Consider the following 10,401-nt stretch of genomic DNA (forward strand, 5'->3'; position numbering starts at 1 on the left):
GCGCTCCTTGTAGATATCACATTCAGGCTCGGGACACTAGGATCTCATATTGTTCAGCTTCCCTGCCATAATAATACAGCCGCCCACAGAGGAGTACAATGGACATCCGCGAGTAACATTTAATTCCGGTGCTGGATGGCGCTAACTAGTGTTTTGAATCACCCTTTGCATGGTCCGCCGTGGGTTAGTGATTGGTTGCTAAGCTATGGTGAAATCGCCCGCGGTGAGCAGCTCGGAGAAGGTGTAGGTTAAAATCTCCAGCATGGAATAAAAATACCCAGCACAATAGGCAGGAACGGTGGAAGTGCAGAAAGACTGCGTGATTGCGGCGTAATTGGCTTTATTGTCATCCATTGAGACGGGTGTACGGATTGTTTAATTGAATTTGATTGCAGGGGAAACTAAAGCGAAAGAAAGAAACAGCTGGAGGCCAGGTTTATACTATCCCGTCCTAAAAGGAAATGTTCAAATGCAAAGTAAACATTCCTCACGCGCCGGGCTTTCTTCTATACACTTGTTTTCCCCCGACATATTCTGAATTATGAATCATGTTGCATTGTATTTTATTCTGAATACAAAATCATAACCTTCTTTCTAACACATCCATTCACTGCCAACTACAAATCATGTCGGATGCGGGCGGGTTTGAGCTTGGAAGAAAGCAGCTTTTGAAATCAGGTTGAGTGCTGCACAAATCTATACTTCATATGGTCTTGAGAGGTCAGGCTGTCCATCACGGCGGGCTGACAAACCGAAGTACAGTTATTTGTATGGGTGCTAGTTTCTTCTTTAAAAGGGGCTGTATGAGATTGGAAAAGAGGGTTCGATTTTATTTTTTTCCAAAAACAGCGCCACTCTTGCCCATAGGCTGGGTTTGGTATTGCAGCTCAGCCTCCTTGTGAATGAGGTTGCGCTGCAATACCAGGCACAGCCTATGGGCAAGAGTGGAGCTGTTTCTGGAAAAAAAAAGGGACCCTTCTTATCATCTGTTAGAATCGCACTTGAAAACTGCATGTGTTTTTGATGCGGTTTTACTGCAACCGCATCGGAACACAGCATCAAATTGTGGCAAAGACATATAGTTTTTGGATGCGGTTTGCCGATGCCGTTCTAACTGCACCTCAACTGCAAGGTGTGAATGGACCCTTAGGTGGATCTCCCTAGCTAGACTTGTGTGTTTTGCTACTTGCGTTTGACTGTATATTGAGCCGTTTGTTTAACCCCTCTTTTACTCAGTCTCCACTGTATCGTATACGCGGCTCGGCTATATCTCCATTACTGAACCTTGACCTGTCTGACTATTCTGAACTACTCGCTTCTGTACCACATATCCAACTATGATATATGTTTCACCCCTGGTACCTTATCGGCCTCTGGACTGACTATGCTGTGGTTCCCATCTTCTGTACGCCCTTCCGCTATAGCGACTTTACGTTTGTCTCTTTAGGGTCTGATCCCACCTTTGTTATCCAGAGAATCACCTAAGTCCTGGGGTCAGCTGAGTACTCTGACCCTCTCCAAAGTTGTAGGAATGAAGGGTGTCGAATGGTGTTGTCTAGTTGGTGGTTTCTCCGGGTATCACAGGAATCAGATCCTTAGGATATGTTCACACGCAAACGGAAAATATGTCTGAAATTACGGAGCTGTTTTCAGGCGAAAACAGCTGAATTTCAGACGTTTTTGCAAGTACTCGCGTTTTTCGCACGTCCATAATGGACGTTATTGGAGCTGTTTTTCAATGGAGTAAGTGAAAAACGGCTCCAAAAATGTCCAAAGATGTGACATGCACTTCTTTGAGGCGGGCATCTTTTTACGCGCCGTCTTTTGACAGCGATGCGTAAAATTACACCTCGTCTGAACAGAACATCGTAAAACCCATTGCAAGCAATGGGCAGATATTTGCAGGCGTAATGGAGCCGTCTTTTCAGGCGTAATTCGAGGCGCAAAAAGCCTGAATTACGTCTGAAAATAGGTTGTGTGAACATACCCTTACAATAATCCAGCAGTCATCGTGTTCCATTAATGCCGGATTAAAGGATATTTATTCAAATTTTTTTTTTCCACAAATCACCAAAAAGAATAAGGAATAAATATGACCTCAGTGACTGACTGTGGAATGATTGTTCCTGGGAGTTTAGCACACTGCAGGGTCTAGCGTATAAAATAATGCGCAAAACGTAGAAAATAGACGTCACAAGGTCCAAAACAAAGGGAAAAAAAGCCAGATGGAGAAAACGTCCCTATTTCTCACAGACCAATATTATATGAAGACCCACAAACACCAGCGTGTAAGCAGAGCCAGTCTGCAGGTAACTGACCCCCTTCAGCCCGTAAACGGGAAAATTCGGGTCATTACTTGATGTACATGTAATTCTTAGTTTTCTGGCTCTGTTCGAGAATACAACATCCGTAATCCTTTCAACCAAAAAGTCTTGTCCCCTGCTGATTTCTGGGAGCAGAGATAGGGACAGGAAGACACAGGGACATTTAAGTGGCTGCTGATTGGCCGCTTGGATCTGAATTCTTTGTGGACTACAGAGCAGTGCAGGACAATGCAGGAGATCGGTCTGTTGTATTGTGGGGGAACTTGGACTGGCACCTTATGGATAATTCTTTTTTTTTTTTAATGTTTACAATAGAAGCACTATGGATTTTTTTTTGTGGCCCCTTCTTTGCAAATTTAATGTGGTGTAATGTAGTCAAGTGTATTGCCTTACCTGGTGGTGTATTTCACAGGACATCTCTTTGTTCTGGGCCGCCGTGGGGGTCACGTGATTTTTTTTTCAGACTCCTTGTATCTTACAGCGTCTGCTGTAGGTACCGGAAGTCAGGCTCCCAATGCAAGTCTATAGCCCTGTTCACACTTCAGGAATTTTGAGGCAGATTTTGACCTGCGTGCACTCACTTTGCCGCGGTTTTTTGCTGCGTTTTTCGCCCGTGGCCATTGAGCGCTGCAGGAAAAAAAACGCTTTCTCTGCCTCCCATTGATCTCAATGGGAGGTCAGAGCTGGAAATGCCTGAAAAAAGGACATGACGCTTTTTCCCGCAAGCGTTTCTTTCCGCTCATGGGAAAAAAATGCCTCCGCCTCCCATTGAAATCAATGGGAGGAGTTTTCAGAAGTTTTTTTAAGCGGTTTCCATGTCAAAAACAGCGCCAAAATACTCACTGTGAATTAGGCCTATGAGCGTCCCAATGTGAATCTCATAGACTTGCCTTGAGAGATTGACCTCCGTTTTCTATAGTAGATTCTGTAGGATTTGGGTTGTCAGAATATAGATCACGTGACCAAATGCTGCCCCAGAACGGAGTGGCGTCCTGTGAAATACAGCATCAGGTAAGTCAATACACGTCATTACATTACATTTCCAAACTGGGGGGCGAAAAAGAGTGCTAGAAGGACAGAAGGCGTACAATGGGATGAGTACAATGTATTTCCATGTTTGAACGTTTTTGCAACAAAAACCAAATTTTGTAGTCTACATTTATCATGTAAACTGTCCATGAGAAAGAAAGACAATGGTGGGCATATCATCACTCTTATGTCCTACTAGGTTCCGACGTAGCGGCGGCTGCATCTAGACGAAACTCTGCTCACTTGCGGTGGCCAATGGCCGCTGATTTTGGTAACACCCAGTAAAATCGTGTGGTCATTGACCACAGCAAGTAAACAGGTTTTCACCGCATGCAGATGCCGCTACGTCAGACCGTACGCTTGTGGGTGAGAAATTTTGGCGATAAAAATAAAGATCTTTGTCACAGAAATGCATCTAGTCTGTTCAATTTTATGAACTTTACCACAGATTTGAACATAATGTTTATATTATTATGGATAATTCTGAGTGTTGGTACAATGGTATGAACAATTCAGTGTGAATATTATAACTGTGTTGCCACTACGATTCGGTTTTCACCTACATAGGCACAGCGTTGGGAAATCGCTTTGAGGTGGTACTACTGTGAAGGCACTATGTAGCCCAACTGCGGAAGGCGTTGTTTGTATCACTAGTTTTGGGAATCGAGGATGAGAATACAGGATTTTCTTAAGGCTTTAACTAGATAATCTGGGACGGGGGTTAAAGGGGTATTCCAATCTTAAACATTTATGGCATATCCACATGATATACTATACATACCTGATAGGTGTGGGTCCCACCTCTGGGACCCTCAACTATCTGGAGAACAGAGGTCCGATGTATGCCATTAGCCGATTCCCGGCCATCACATGCTCCATTGTGTGCTCCATAATATGCCACTATCCATTGAAGTCTATGGACATTACATAGAGAGACTAGGCTTTTTTTTCATAACTTTCATAGACTTCAATAATCAGTGGCGCTTTAGGTAATTTTTTGAACTATCTGACTATAGATCCTCTCCAAACATCATTCCTGTGATATATACTGTAGCTGCTATGGCTTGTATGTATGCCACCGGTTGTCTGTTTCCAATACAAATATACGTCTGACACCAATGCCCTACATGCCAGGATATGCCTTCTGGGTAGAATTTCAGATATGAGTCTAAACAGTCGCGATTCTCTTTCCCAGACCATAGGAGCCATTGCCAGGAAATTGATATTCCCATCTGCCCCGTCTGTCAGTTACTGATTGATGCTGTCCATGCAAATGCGGCAAAAAATGTCAAAGACCAAGTCATAGCGACTCCTAACTCTGCTCTGTATGTACTATGTATGTGTTATGTATGTACTATGTATGTGCTCCACCTGTCCAGGGAAGCTGGTAGAGTAGCTCAGGGTAGAAATGTCACATCCCAAAGTTTGTGTAACAATTTTAACTAAGGTGTGGTGAAATCAAAGTGAATTAACTTTTTTTTTTTTATTCTCTGTTTTTGTAATTTTTTTTTGTGACCATAATTATAAAATCTTTGCTGCTCCAGCTTGAAGTTTAAAGGGGTATTTCAGCTCTTAACAGGACGGGTAATAAATCTCTTGTCCGTACCATGCCAGAATCCTCTCCTGAAAAACTCCTGTTATAAGTGTCTTGAAACCAGAATTATGCTTTAACTTTCGAGTTTTGCCTGGAATAATCCTTTAATTCACATTGTAGAAGGGAACACAATTGCACAATTTCGTACAATGTTCTTAAAGTGCTTTTATTCCTGATCACAATAAATAGCAAAAAACAAATAACACTGTATCACAGTAGCGGTAGCTGCGGCAGCTATACCCAGGAGCAGGGGCGACGTGCCAGAGTCCTGGAGCATCCCCTTTTATAGTGATTATGCCGTTGGCGTGACATAATAGGGACCGTCGGCACTTACTTGATGACGTCATCAGGTGGGATATCAGTGATATCATGTGCTGGTGGTGATGTCACTGGTGGGGACAAACATGGATGATAATTCATAACAGGCAATGTTATTAATCATTAAACAAACAGCAAAATCTAGATACTGCAGATTATCTCACCCATAGGCACCATTCACAGTGAAAAAAAAAAAAAGATGTGCTTTGCGAGTGCGTGAATAACGCATGCCACTCACAAAGCACACTGATGCATAACGCAACACATGGACCAGATTCACGCATGTTTTTCACGTGCGTGAATTTTATACGCTCATGTGAATGAGGCCTTAGGCCTTAGGGCTCATTCACACAAGCGTGAATCTCGTCCGTGCATTGAAACAACGCACAGCACACGGCCCCATTGATTTCAATGGGGCCATTCACACGTGTGAGTTTTCACGCAGCGAGTGTCCATTGCGTGAAACTCACTGCATGTCTTATATTGGTGCGTTTTCACGCACCTAACCGCCCATTGAAGTCAATGTGATGTCCGTGTTTTACGCATCAAATACATTAAAAAAAAATAAATAATAATAATCTGTCGTGTGAATGTAGCCTTAGACATGGCTACCAGGACACAAGTGAATTCTCCTGGTGAAGCCGCCATGTCAGTGAAATGCGCATCGAGGTGTCAGTTGCCACACTTGTGTCCTGGTAGCCATGCAACCTGTTTTTTTAATGATCATTAACTATCCATGGGTGCAGCATACTCACTGATAAATGCATGTACCTATCTAACTATGATTATTTATGGCCTTATACAGGGCGATATATGAACCTTTATGTATATTTTAAGCTATTGTATGCTTTTTTTTTTTGCTGTCTTTTATGATTATTGGGTATTTGGAAATGTTGATCTAATTCCTGACACATTCTGAGATAAAACTTTCTTGCGCCATGCATCTATAATATCTGGCTAGCAGGATCGTATGTATACTTATTGATTATCTAACGTTCACGCAGTGTATATATACGATTCAATAACTAAGAAATACTGTTAGTTATTATTTGTATCGGTGGTCCCAAGATTTATTTTTTTTGCAATTTGATATACAGTGCCTTATGAAAATATTCACCCCCTTCCTGTAGATAGCGCCACTGGAGGGGACCGTCAAGGGGAAGTCCCTGATGTCACTGTCCATATATGGACATTGACGTCAGGGACTTCTCCTGGAGTGGTCTCTTACAGTGGCGCTATCTACAGGAAGGGGGGTGTGTGCCATCTACGGGGGGTTCCATCTACGGTGTAGCAATGTACAAAGGGGCTGTGTGGCACTACCTACAGGGGGGTTGTGGCAGTATCTACAGGGGGCTGTGTGGCATTATCTACAGAGAGCAGTGTGTGGCATTATCTACGGGGGGGCTGTGGCAGTATCTACAGGGGGCTGTGTGGTATTATCTACAGAGGGAAGTGTGTGGCAAAAAATTGAAAATTAAATTCATCCGTTTTTAAAACGGACAGGGAAAAAAATTGATGCAAAACGGGTCAAAAGTATTCGTTAAAAATGGAAACACGGCCCAGAATGGAACGGATGCAAAATGGACCAAAACGGCCGTTAGATGGATTGCGTTGGTGTACAGCGTCTTCAAGTCATTCAACGGATTCCCAATTGGATTTGCCTAGACCAATCCACAACATTTAAAGGTTTTCCCATAAACCCCTCCAGTGTAGCTTCAGCAGTAAGTTTAGGGTCATTATTCTCCTGGACTAAAACAGGTTTTACTCAAGAAGTGCCCTGTATTTACTGCCATAAATATTTATTTCAATGCTGACCAGTTTTCCAGTCCCTTCCCCCACAACATGATGCTGCCCCCACCATGCTTTAATGTGGGAATGGTGTTCTTGGGGTGAAGGGAAGTGTTGGGTTTGCGCCGCACATAGTGTTTCCCATGATGGCCTAAAAGTTGAATTTTGGACTAATCTGACCAAATAATCTTCTTTTATGGTTTTGGGAAGTCTGTCACATGTTATTTTCCGTACTCAAAGCACGTGTTCTTATATTTTTCTTTATTCAATGGCTTTTTCATGGGCACTCTTCCATAAAGCACCACTCTGTGGGATGTATGGCTTGAAGTGGTTCTATGGACAGATACTTCCATCTCTGCTGTGGCCTGTACGGCTTATAGTGGTCCTATGGACTGATACTACCATCTCTGCTGTGGCGTGTGCAGCTTATAGTGGTCCTATGGGCTGATACTACCATCTCTGCTGTGGCATGTACGGCTTGTAGTGGTCCTATGGGCTGATACTACTATATCTGCTGTGGCGTGTATGGCTTGTAGTGGTCCTATGGATTGATACTACCATCTCTGCTGTGGCGTGTATGGCTTTTAGGGGTCCTATGGGCTGATACTACTATCTCTTCTGTGGCGTATACGGCTTGTAGTGGTCCTATGGGCTGATACTACCATCTCTGCAGTGGCATGTATGGCTTATAGTGGTCCTATGGGCTGATACTTCCATCTCTGCTGTGACGTGTACGGCTTATAGTGGTCCTATGGTCTGATACTTCCATCTCTGCTGTGACGTGTATGGCATAGTGGTCCTATGGGTTGATACTTCCATCTCTGCTGTGGTGTGTATGGCTTATAGTGGTCCTATGGGCTGATACTTCCATCTCTGCTGTGGCGTGTACGGCTTATAGTGGTCCAATGGCTGATACTACTATCTCTTCTGTGGCGTGTACGGCTTGTAGTGGTCCTATGGGCTGATACTACCATCTCTGCTGTGGCATGTATGGCTTATAGTGGTCCTATGGGCTGATACTTCCATCTCTGCTGTGACGTGTACGGCTTATAGTGGTCCTATCGGCTGATACTTCCATCTCTGCTGTGACGTGTTTGGCATAGTGGTCCTATGGGCTGATACTTCCATCTCTGCTGTGGTGTGTATAGCTTATAGTGGTCCTATGGGCTGATAATTCCATCTCTGCTGTGGCGTGTACGGCTTATAGTGGTCCAATGGCTGATACTATTATCTCTTCTGTGGCGTGTACGGCTTGTAGTGGTCCTATGGGCTGATACTACCATCTCTGCTGTGGCATGTATGGCTTATAGTGGTCCTATGGGCTGATACTTCCATCTCTGCTGTGATGTGTACGGCTTATAGTGGTCCTATGGGCTGATACTTCCATCTCTGCTGTGACGTGTACGGCTTGTAGTGGTCGTATGGACAGATACTTCCATCTCTGCTGTGGCATGTACGGCTTGTAGTGGTCCTATGGGCTGATACTACCATCTCCGCTGTGGCGTGTACGGCTTATAGTGGTCCTATGGACAGATACTTCCATCTCTGCTGTGGCGTGTATGGCTTATAGTGGTCCTATGGGCTGATACTACCATCTCTGCTGTGGCGTGTACGGCTTATAGTGGTCCTATGGACAGATACTACCATATCTGCTGTGGCGTGTGCAGCTTATAGTGGTCCTATGGGCTGATACTTCCATCTCTGCTGTGGCGTGTATGGCTTATAGTGGTCCTATGGACTGATACTACCATCTCTGCTGTGGCATGTATGGCTTATAGTGGTCCTATGGACTGATACTACCATCTCTGCTGTGGCGTGTGCAGCTTATAGTGGTCCTATGAGCTGATACTACCATCTCTGCTGTGGCGTGTGCAGCTTATAGTTGTCCTATGGACAGATACTACCATCTCTGCTGTGGCATGTATGGCTTATAGTGGTCCTATGGACTGATACTACCATCTCTGCTGTGGCGTGTGCAGCTTATAGTGGTCCTATGGGCTGATACTACCATCTCTGCTGTGGCATGTGCGGCTTATAGTGGTCCTATGGACAGATACTACCATCTCTGCTGTGGCATGTACGGCTTGTAGTGGTCCTATGGGCTGATACTACTATCTCTGCTGTGGCGTGTACGGCTTGTAGTGGTCCTATGGACTGATACTACCATCTCTGCTGTGGCGTGTACGGCTTGTAGTGGTCCTATGGGCTGATACTTCCATCTCTGCTGTGGTGTGTATGGCTTATAGTGGTCCTATGGGCTGATACTTCCATCTCTGCTGTGACATGTACGGCTTGTAGTGGTCCTATGGGCTGATACTACTATCTCTTCTGTGACGTGTACGGCTTATAGTGGTCCTATGGGCTGATACTTCCATCTCTGCTGTGACGTGTACGGCTTATAGTGGTCCTATGGGCTGATACTTCCATCTCTGCTGTGGCGTGTGCAGTTTATAGTGGTCCTATGGGCTGATACTTCCATCTCTGCTTTGGCGTGTATGGCTTATAGTGGTCCTATGGACAGATACTTCCATCTCTGCTGTGGCGTGTACACTACAGCTTATAGTGGTCCTGTGGACAGATACTACCATCTCTGCTGTGGCGTGTACGGCTTATAGTGGTCCTATGGGCTGATACTTCCATCTCTGCTGTGGCATGTGCAGCTTATAGTGGTCCTATGGGCTGATACTTCCATCTCTGCTGTGGCGTGTACGGCTTATAGTGGTCCTATGGACAGATACTTCCATCTCTTCTGTGGCGTGTATGGCTTATAGTGGTCCTATGGGCTGATACTACCATCTCTGCTGTGGCGTGTACGGCTTATAGTGGTCCTATGGACAGATACTACCATCTCCGCTGTGGCGTGTACAGCTTATAGTGGTCCTATGGACAGATACTACCATCTCTGCTGTGGCGTGTGCAGCTTATAGTGGTCCTATGGGCTGATACTTCCATCTCTGCTGTGGCATGTGCAGCTTATAGTGGTCCTATGGGCTGATACTTCCATCTCTGCTGTGGCGTGTACGGCTTATAGTGGTCCTATGGACAGATACTTCCATCTCTTCTGTGGCGTGTATGGCTTATAGTGGTCCTATGGGCTGATACTACCATCTCTGCTGTGGCGTGTACGGCTTATAGTGGTCCTATGGACAGATACTACCATATCTGCTGTGGCGTGTGCAGCTTATAGTGGTCCTATGGGCTGATACTTCCATCTCTGCTGTGGCGTGTATGGCTTATAGTGGTCCTATGGACTGATACTACCATCTCTGCTGTGGCATGTATGGCTTATAGTGGTCCTATGGACTGATACTACCATCTCTGCTGTGGCGTGTGCAGCTTATAGTGGTC

This window comes from Rhinoderma darwinii, chromosome 4 (assembly GCF_050947455.1).
Source record: "Rhinoderma darwinii isolate aRhiDar2 chromosome 4, aRhiDar2.hap1, whole genome shotgun sequence".
Lineage (NCBI taxonomy): Eukaryota > Metazoa > Chordata > Amphibia > Anura > Rhinodermatidae > Rhinoderma > Rhinoderma darwinii.